At 36.1% G+C, this 9,373-nt stretch overlaps 1 pseudogene; it reads left to right on the top strand.

The window, feature by feature from the left end:
• Nucleotides 1-5,479: 5,479 nt before the first annotated feature.
• On the top strand, nt 5,480-8,456 carry LOC143572429 (receptor-like protein EIX1; annotated as a pseudogene).
• The last annotated feature ends 917 nt before the right edge of the window (nt 8,457-9,373 follow it).

Here is a 9,373-nt window from a genome sequence, read left to right as displayed (position 1 = left end):
CCTCCACAATTCTCTATTAATCTTCATACAAACTTAATAAATCTTCAACTCCATATATTTGACAAGAAATTGCCATATTGGTTTATCTCTCTTTGTAAGGAAGCTGATATCACTCTAAGTTTTTGATTTATTACTCATCACTCTCAACTTTCATCTTATTTGTTTTTTACACTTAGAAACTTAAAAAACCCTAAATCCGTTAGATGCTGATGTGGACATTTTATGCTTGAGTTGGCATGCCTAGCTACATGGAAAATACCCTTTAAGAGATATGATGGCTTTATACGCATAAATAGCATGTTATTAAATTACTTTGAAGTTTGGCTTTATACGCACCCGTTTTAATTTTTAGAGACATGATGGATCGTTGATTTATTTCGACTTTTGTTTGAAGTTTGACTTTTCTTTGTGTATGTTTTATTTAATTTTCTGGTTTTGTATTATTATTTAATTAGATGTTTGTTCGAATGTTTGTTATGTGGTTTATTTCGGGGTATTCGGATTATTTAGGATATCCGAATCCGATACAAATTCATCCGAAATCAGTTCAAATCGGATAGGAACACCTATAATTCGAATCGGATTTCGGACAGGGTCCTAAAAAATTCAAATCCGAACTAAATAATCTATTATCTAATCTTATGAACACATATTCGCTCTCTCTCTCTCTCTCACACACACACATATGCCGCCATACCAGTGTCACCATCAAGGGTGTCCAAAATACCCTAACCCAAATAGCCCGATTTGAACCCGAATAAGCTAAATAGGGTCGGGTTTAATAGGGTCAATAATTATTAATCTTCTGGTTTTCCGAATTGTTAATGGGGTCGGGCTTCGGGTTCATTTTTGAAAATTTTGAGTTTCTCGTTTACCCGAATAACCCAATTAGTGGTGATACTTAACTTCAAATACAATGATGAAAATATGAAATAAGCATTGAAAAGTAAATACTGAAAGTGTAACAACTCGGTTTTTCCAAATCATATTACCCGGCCCGTTTTGTGTTCGGGAGATTTTACCGATAAAAATACATCGTTTATCGAGTCATTATTATTTTAATAATATACATTTTATGCCCCAAACTAAACTTTCATCTATTATTGTTTCCATTCCTAAACTTGAAGGACCAATCTGCAAATTTTAATATAACACCCATTAACCCACCAACCCTTTTACCCAAACCCGTAACCCGATGGTTTTCTTGGTCCTTAATCTTCTCATCATAACTGAAATTGATTACACAAAATCGTTTATATGTATATTATGACCTCACCGACGCAAGTAATTATGGAATCTCAATCATCTTGATCTCGTTTACTTGATTAACAAACCTGTTCTTACCTATATATCGATATACTAGTAAAAGGTTATTAAAACCCAATTAAACTCGTCTGCAGCTCTTCCTTCCCCTCGCTAACATAAGCCCTATGATTAACTGTTGTGTTATGGTCTGCCGGGGTCATTACTAATCGGGTTTTCGCCGTCGCTGTGGCTTTAGCCGTTCTACATCAACACGTCGTGATTTCTGGAACTCTTGACGTTTCCAGAAGAAATTATCTTTCTCACGTCATCATCATTTATATTTTCGTTCATCCGATCAGGTGAGTATCTCACTCTCCATTTTAACTCATTTTTAAACGTTTTGGGGACATATGCGTTCTATTTATCTTATTACTATATATTACTCAACTTGCAACTGTTGTCACTTGTGTTTAACAATTTATACCTTATTTGTTTATGTGCTTACTTGCTTTATATGCTTCCGCATTCGGAGAGGTCCAACATAATCTCAGTCTAGTATGATCATACGACCGTCGTAGTGGCCGGCGTTCGACGCATTGACAATGGTTTCACCGACACCTCATTTTTGGTAACCAATGCCCATTCACATGGCAACGGTTTAGCCCTTTCTTTATGGTTTGATTGATTTGTTTATATGCTATGGTTAAATTGCTTATCTCACTTGACATAGTTTGCTATCTTATTTGGTATTATATAAAATCATTAAAGTCTGGTGTTTTACTCACTCAACATTGTGTTGACAAAACTATTTTATTTTCAACACATATGCAGGCCATCGTATCATGTATTTGAATTTAGAAGATCGTTTAAGGACTTATGCTAGAAGAAATTTAATGAGACAAATAAATTTTATGATTTTAATTTGTGTTTGTTTTGAGATATTGTAATGAATAATTGTTTTCTTTGAAATTATTAAATAGATATTGAAACTTATAATGTTGCATGATAGTAACCTTGTGAGCTGTGACAATCAGCTCACGTCCCGACATTTCAGCCGTAGGTTGGGGTGTGACAGAAAGTTTTATAGATGGGTTAATTATTCTGTTTGTTCATGGCCGGAAGTTCATTTATGTTATGTTAATTTAATTATACGAACGAACATGAACACATGTTTCACTCGTTCGTCTATGTTCTTGATCGTTTGTTTATGATCGTTCATCTAAGTTTGTTTACGCGTGTTCATGTTCGTTTACATATTAATAGAAAATTATTAAATGTTATTTACATTGAGAAATTATGTCACCCTAATGTTTTATATTTGTTTGTTTGAGTTCATTTAAATTCGTTCATTTATGTTCGTTTATGCATGTTTGTGTTTGTTATTGTATGTACATACATGTTCCTTCATGTTCGCTTATGTTCATGAATTGTTCGTTTATATTTTAAATAAATGAACAGAAACGAACACGAACATGTTCTTTTTCTAACTAACGAACATGAACACAAATATTAGTTCAATTACGTGCTCGTGTTCGTATAAAGTTAAATAAACGAACACATACATGCCTTTGTTCAGATAATGGCTTGCCGAAGAGGGAAAAGTTATGGCAGTCGTGCATAGAAAAGAGGAGATGGGGAGGTGGGGTTGAGTATTTTGTTTGAATCAATCAATCAATCATACCCAGTGGAATCCCACCCATAACAAAGCTATAAGTAGGGTTTGAGGAGGGTGGGATGTAGGCACACCGTACCTCTATTCGATAGGATAGAGAGGTGGCTTCCAGTGAGACCATCAGCTCAAAGTAACATAGTATGTGAGAAAATAAGTGGCATCAACGTACAATAGTAGTAAAATTGATAATAACACTTAGTAAAATTACCAATACATGAATAGATAACCATATAGAACTATATGAGAAGATAAACATAATGGTGTGTGACCAAAATCATGTAAAGAAATAAAAAAACCTCTAAGGTATTCCTTTCTCCCTAAAAATCCTTAGCCTTAATTCTAAGTCTCCAAAAATTCTTATCCTCAACCATGTCCTCTGAGAGGTTTAAGTCTAGCAAATCATGTCATTTCTCTCGTCCCAAGTCAATTTAGGTCGTCCTCTACCCCTCCTCCCCCCTATAGTAATGTTTTCTACGGATCTAACAGGGTTCGTCAACTGTCTTCTCTTCACATGTCCAAACCATCTCAATCTCCACTCTCATATCTTGTCGGATATGTTAGCCACTCCTAATCTCTCCCGAAACACCATGTTTCTTATTCGGTCTAACCTTGTGTGCCCACACATCCAGCGTAACATTCTCATCTCTGCTACCTCCATTTTCCGCTCTTGTACCTTCTTGATGGCCCAACAATCTATTCCATATAACATTGTAGGTCCAAATGCAACCCTATAAAATTTTCCCTTTAAAATGTTCGGGTTTGTTTTAATCATTTATATATATTAAAATGTTCTGGTTTTTATAAAGTGACTTTTTTAAATGGTATTTTTATGCAGGCATGCCAGCTCAAGCATAAAACGTCCACAACAACATCTTAACTAACGGAATTTGGGTCCGTTAAGTTTAGGAGTGCCATAAACAAATAGGATTGAAGTTGAGAGTGGTGAGTAATAAATCAAAAGTTGAGAATGATATCATTATCAACCAATAGGTGAAAATTATAAGCATTAAAAACCAATATCCCCACTTTATAAATTCACACACATCCCTAATACCATTATTATGCTTGAAAACAAATTACAGAAGTGAAACAAACCTAACAAATTGGACATATATAATGGTTTGAACGAGTCAATAATACGATAACTTGACCAAGTATTTTACACGGTGTGGTGGAAATTAATGGTTGTGGTAACGGAGGCTAGTTTTCTTTACAAGTTGCATACACAAGCTTCTATATTATGATGATTGCGATATATCACTTTTAATTGAACCATAATTAAACTTCAGTCTTCATTAAAATTTATATTATTATAATCTATTAACCAAATAAATTACAATAAATTTTATTAGCTATGGACTCACAATTTGATAAATTTGATAGAGGTGCAAATGAGACGAGCCGTTCGCGAAATACTTGACTCGGATTGATAGAAAGCTCGAAAGAAACCAAGTTTTTTCGAGCTCGAGCCGAGCTTCAAATAAAGCTTGTTTAGTTATCGAGAATAAGCTCGAGTCTTATATGGGAGCTCGTTTAGACTTATCGAGCATTAATGAGTCTTGGGTATGTTTTATGTTTTTTAGTTTTACCTCTATTATACTTCTATGTATTAATTTCATACTATAGAACCAAGCTTAGGCTCATTTAAAGTTTTTCTCATAAAAAATATATAAAGAATTAAAAACTTATATAAATTAATTAATAAATAATAAACTAGCATGGGTATAAAAAACAGCTCATGAACTGAACTCGAGTTTTTAAAAAAGAGAGCCGAGTTCGATCTCGAGCTCGAGCTCTGGCAAGTTAAAACGAGCAGAGCTTGAGTCTAATTAAGCTCAGGTTCAACTCAGCTCATTTACACCCCCAATAGTCTACAGTCTACACGCACATGGGTTGTTGGCTATCAACATAGTTACATCATGTTTCTCCCGAAACACCATGTTTCTTATTCGGTCTAACCTTGTGTGCCCACACATCCAGCGTAACATTCTCATCTCTGCTACCTCCATTTTCCGCTCTTGTACCTTCTTGATGGCCCAACAATCTATTCCATATAACATTGTAGGTCCAAATGCAACCCTATAAAATTTTCCCTTTAAAATGTTCGGGTTTGTTTTAATCATTTATATATATTAAAATGTTCTGGTTTTTATAAAGTGACTTTTTTAAATGGTATTTTTTATGCAGGCATGCCAGCTCAAGCATAAAACGTCCACAACAACATCTTAACTAACGGAATTTGGGTCCGTTAAGTTTAGGAGTGCCATAAACAAATAGGATTGAAGTTGAGAGTGGTGAGTAATACATCAAAAGTTGAGAATGATATCATTATCAACCAATAGGTGAAAATTATAAGCATTAAAAACCAATATCCCCACTTTATAAATTCACACACATCCCTAATACCATTATTATGCTTGAAAACAAATTACAGAAGTGAAACAAACCTAACAAATTGGACATATATAATGGTTTGAACGAGTCAATAATACGATAACTTGACCAAGTATTTTACACGGTGTGGTGGTTGGCTATCAACATAGTTACATCAGACATTAAAACCCCTCTCATAAATACAAATGGACTACAGTCTACAGAATATAGACATCCAATTTGATTTTGGTTGCTTCAAACTTGAGCTTATCTATACAGTTTGAATCAACATAATGAAAAATACTATTTGCAAAAACAATCTGCATCTTGTTTTGTTTTTTTTTTTTGTCACTCTTTTTGTTATGGCTGAAGATTACAGCTGCCACTCCTCTTGGCCATCAACTGGTAGAAGAAGGAGGTGGAGCTACTAACTTTAAGTGCAGCAATAAAGAGAGAGATGCACTTCTTCATTTTAAATCATACATTCATCAAGACCCTAAGGATCGCCTCTCTACATGGACAACTGAAGAAGCAAACGATGATTGCTGTAAATGGAAGGGAGTCACGTGCAATAACCATTCCCGTGTCACAATCCTTGACTTGGGCTTTGGAGATCTTAGAGGTGAGATTAGCCCTTCATTGCTTAACTTAACTTACTTGCATCGTATTGACCTTAGTTCGAATGATTTTATTGGAACCATTCCCGTATTCATTGGTTCCATGACTCAGTTAAGGCATCTTGACCTTAGTTCGAATGATTTTACTGGAACCATTCCTCCAGAACTTGGAAACCTTACAAACTTGCAAGAGCTTTCGCTTGGATGTCTTGGAGGATGTACAGTTGAAAATTTGAATTGGGTGTCTCAAATGTCACATTTGGAGACACTCTTTATCGGAGATATTTCCCTATCCAAAGTAAATAATTGGGTAAATGTGATTCTAAGTCTAAAGAAACTATCAAACTTAGTTTTATATCGATGTAACCTTTCACACGTCGTGCATCCATATTCTTATTCATATTTTAACTCTTCTTCCTCTATTGCTAGACTTAGTCTCACCGACAACAATCTCAACTCGTCTATGTATTATTGGTTGTTCCCGCTAACTAGCAATAGACTTGTAAATCTTGATCTCTCTAGAAACAAGTTAGATGGGATACCCGAATATTTTGGGAATCTTTGTAGTTTGGAAACTTTACATTTTGAAGAGAACTCTATGCCTGTCATATTTTCTGATTTCATGAACAAGTTTTCTGGTTGCACGTCAGTAAACTTACAAGGACTGTCTGCTCGAAGTAGCCTATTGATAGGGGCTTTATCTGATGATATCCGAAAGTTTTCATCCTTACAAACATTAGATCTCTCTTATAATCAATTAAATGGAACTATAAGTGAAAAAGTGTGGCAACTTCCCAAGCTTCAATATCTTGATGTTTCTTTTAATTCCCTTACATTTTCCATATCTCAAAACACCAGAAACTTTGAGAATTTAAGCATGGATCTCTCCGAAAGTTCGCTCACATTTGTTATATTGAGTTCTTGTATTCTAGGGCCTGTCTTCCCCAAATGGATTCAAACACTGAAAAATCTTGTGTATCTGGACATTTCAAATACTGGTATTTCTGATATGATTCCAATGGAGTTTTGGAAAGTGTGGCCTTATCAGTTGGCATACTTAAGTCTCTCTTCCAACAACATCACTGGGAATGTAACAGATTTGTTATCAAGTTTTGAAATTTATGATCCGGTAATAGATTTAAGTTACAACAATTTTTATGGTCCTATACCGAATGTTCCTTCTAATATACAAATATTAGATCTATCAAATAACAAATTATGTGGAGGGATCTACTTTTTGTGTGAAATTGCAAATGGGTCTTTAACTTCTCTGGATCTATCCAACAATTCACTGACAGGACCAATTCCAGACTGTTTGTGGCATTTCGGAAGACTGCAAGTTCTCAATCTCGGACAAAACCATTTTTCTGGAAGGCTTCCTGCATCTATTGAGTATCTAATCAGTCTTGAGGCTTTGTATTTATACAATAACAACTTCTCGGGGGAATTGTCTTTATCTTTACAAAGTTGCACCAAGTTAACCTTTTTACATTTGGGTGCTAACAAATTTTCTGGCCCAGTGCCTATTTGGATAGGGGAAAAGTTTTCAGGGTTGTATGCTTTTAGCCTAAAATCAAATAACTTCTACGGAACCATCCCTTTAGAATTGTGTTATTTAGTAAATCTACAGATTCTAGACTTGTCAATGAACAACCTTGTTGGAACAATCCCATCATGTCTCAATAATATCACTACCATGGTTCAAAATGGATCTTCGATTGACAAAAATGTGCACCATTATTCGTGGGGTACCTTTATCAGTGAGTATGATGACCATGCGATGATCCAGTGGCAAGGTAGTGCACGTGAATTTAGTAGCACTTTAGGATTATTGAAGAGTATTGATTTATCATGCAACAATCTAGAAGGATATATCCCATTTGAACTTATGGATCTCCATGAGCTAATTGCAATGAACTAGTCAAACAATGCTCTACTTGGGGAGATTCCTCAGAAAATTGGCCAGATGGTTAAACTTCTAATTCTGGATTTATCTAGTAATAATCTTACAGGAAGGATACCATCAAGCATGTCTCAAATGACTTTGCTAAGTTACCTTGATGTGTCACATAATAACTTGTTTGGAAGAATTCCATCTAGCACTCAACTTCAGTCCTTTGAACCTTCAAGATACACAGGAAATCCAAGACTATGTGGACTTCCGCTGACCAAATATTGCCCTGGGGATAAACAGCCACATGTTGATCGAGGTGAGGGTGGAGATGATGACATGGAGGATCTTCGGAGATGGTTTTATATTGGCGGGGCTAGTGGCTTTGCAACTGGATTTTGGATAGCATGCTGGGCTTTACTTGTCAATCTCCGTGGAAGGATTGCTTTTTTTCATTTTCTAGATGGGTTGAAAGATTGGGCTTATGTAAAGACGATGACATCCATTGCAAAATTACAAAGGGCCCAACATCCATAGTTGTAGGTTGTATTTCATTCTTCGTTTTGATGTAAAATGTGATGTAAGACAATACACCTTTATGCTGGTCTATGAATAAAATTGTCACCAACACCATGGGTGGCCATTTCCTTGGATTGTGTAAAACCGGAGGATATCATGTAGCGTAGAAGCATGAGTTACAAGTTTAATTTAATGTGATACTTTTTATTCTTTTAACTAAGTATTTACAGTATCATGATTATTCTTTTATGATTCTTTTTTGACCTGGACTTTTTACATGATTGAAGAAACACGGATCTACTCTTTTTAACGGGTCTTAGATCCAATAAGTCCACAGGGTAGGATACGGTTAACTGCCAATACGATATGAACTCAATTCCCAAAGTCCAGTGACGTAAACTTGCAAAACAGACCACCGTGAGCTCGTTACGGGAAGGACAAGGTGGAGGGTCTTCCCGTAACCACCCTCCGGCGTGAGAATAAGTACAATTCTGACGAAGATAATGCACTTAAGTAAATAGTGATAGTACAGTGGGAGTGAATATGAATACCTCATGATGATTGAGAAGGTATTTATAGCCAAAGGGTGTGGGAAGGTGATTGGGCCAACTGTCTCCTTAGAAGATGCTCTTATAACCACCTGGATACGTGTCCTCCTATGATAGGTTCAATTTATACGTTGCATGTGCATGCATAACGACCTGGACACGTGTCCTCATCTGATAGGATGGTATACAACCTTGGCCATGTGCACGGTTATAACGGCCTTGCCAGGTGTCCTTTTCTGGTTGGTTGAGGGATCACGTATTGCTCAAGAAAGCATCTTGATAGATCTTCTAGAATGTTACCGGTTAATGACAGCTGTCTCGGGGCATTACCTCATAGTTATTTACGCGGACGAATGTTCCGTCTCGCGGATGACTTCTGAGGGTGCCAGGATGCTTCCGCATGCCTTGTGAGGGTGTTTCGTCTGCCAATAATTATGTGGGTGGTCCATATGTCCTGCTGGTGCCTTACGAAGGACTTCTGGTTGATCCGCGGGTAATACTTAAGGGT

The sequence above is a fragment of the Bidens hawaiensis genome, unplaced genomic scaffold (genome assembly GCF_021521415.1).
Source record: "Bidens hawaiensis isolate Kalapana, Puna unplaced genomic scaffold, B.hawaiensis_p1.1 tig00025843_1, whole genome shotgun sequence".
Lineage (NCBI taxonomy): Eukaryota > Viridiplantae > Streptophyta > Magnoliopsida > Asterales > Asteraceae > Bidens > Bidens hawaiensis.
The sequence above is the reverse complement of the archived record's forward strand: the minus strand, read 5'-3'. Positions and strand labels throughout refer to the sequence as shown.